Raw genomic sequence first — 1,773 nt, forward strand, 5'->3', positions numbered from 1 at the left:
TCCCTAGGCGCCGCCTCCCTCTCCACTAGGCCCATCTCTCCCCGCTACCCACCTGGGCCTCACAGACTCCAGCATCGGCCCATAGCTAAGGCCCAAGCAAACCCTAGCCTATCTCCCTCTCGTTCCCTGCCCGATCCCCTTTCTCTCGTTCCCTCCTCCTCCCATCTATTTTTCTCAACGCCTCCACCACACGCATCGAGCTCCAGGAGAGCGCCCGCGCCTCCCGATCCGTGCCCTCCTCCCTCTGCTGCCTAGATCCCGCGCCGGTCCCTCCTTCCATCGCGCCCGACCCTCTCCCTCTCGTCTCCTAGCGCCGCCGCACGCTTCGCACCAGGGAGAGGAGCTCCCATGCTCGCCGCCGCCGCCTGGAGTGTCTCCATCGCCGCCTCCTTGCTCGGGAGAGCAAAGGCTCAATTCCGAGCAGCACGAGCGCTCTGCCTTTGTCTGCACCGTGTCTGTATTGTCACTCGTTTTCCATGCCACTAACCCATGGGACACCCGGAATCTAGGAGCGCCCCACCATTTTTTGCACGCATCCGCACACTTCTCCTTTGCATCGGTATCTCAATCGAGTTACCGGAACTGGAACGCTGCCGTGGCACCGTTTTTGTTATCGTTGCCGTGGCACCCTTTTTCCTTCCAACACGGTGACAAATGCCTTATAATGCTCTTGTCAACTTTTAATAAAAAATTGCATAAACTTGTTCATGTCATCTGCATCATGATAACAACAATTAAAATGTTTAAATTGTTGTTGCAATAAATTACTAATCCATATGGGGATTTACCGAATTTGTTGTTTGTTATATCCGGCCCCATTTAAACTGTTTAATGGGTATAGTCTTGTTATGCTTCACCTCTTGCCATGCTAACAACATTTAATCTTGTTGGGTACATAAACGAGAGAGAACTAAATAAGTCATGTGGTGTCTCGTCAATATGCATCCCGTTGCATATTAAGCTCCACTTAATTTGTAGGATTGATTGTGCACTTTGCCATGCCATGCCCTCTTTAAACCGGACATGCATCATACTTGATTGTGCATCATGCCATGCTTATGTGGTGGTTGTTTACTATGTTGTTTGCTTTCTTTCTGGTGTTGCTTCTTCGGGTTGGTTCCAATAACGTCGCGTTTCTGAGGATTTGTTCGTCTATGCCCGTTTGTGTTCTTCATGGACTCGTTCCTCTTCCTTGCGGGATTTCAGGCAAGATGACCATACCCTCGAAATCACTTCTATATTTGCTTGCTAGTTGCTCGCTCTTTTGCTATGCCTATGCTATGATACCTACCACTTGCTTATCATGCCTCCCATTTTGTTAAGCCAAGCCTCTAACCCACCTTGTCCTAGCAAACCGTTGTTTGGCTATGTTACCGCTTTACTCAGCCCCTCTTATAGCGTTGTTAGTTGCAGGTGAAGATTGAAGTTTGTTCCTTGTTGGAACATGGAGATGTTGTTCCTTGTTGAAACATGTTTACTTGTTGGGTTATCACAATATATCTTATTTAATTAATGCATCTATATACTTGGTAAAGGGTGGAAAGCTCGGCCTTATGCCTGGTGTTTTGTTCCACTCTTGCCGCCCTAGTTTCCGTCATATCGGTGTTATGTTCCCGGATTTTGCGTTCCTTACGCCTTTGGGTTATAATGGGAACCCCTTGACAGTTCGCCTTGAATAAAACTCCTCCAGCAAGGCCCAACATTGGTTTTACCATTTGCCACCTAGCCTTTTTCTTTCCCTTGAGTCGGCTGGCTCAAGGGTCATCTTATTTT

This window comes from Triticum dicoccoides, chromosome 2A, assembly GCF_002162155.2.
Source record: "Triticum dicoccoides isolate Atlit2015 ecotype Zavitan chromosome 2A, WEW_v2.0, whole genome shotgun sequence".
Classification (NCBI taxonomy): domain Eukaryota; kingdom Viridiplantae; phylum Streptophyta; class Magnoliopsida; order Poales; family Poaceae; genus Triticum; species Triticum dicoccoides.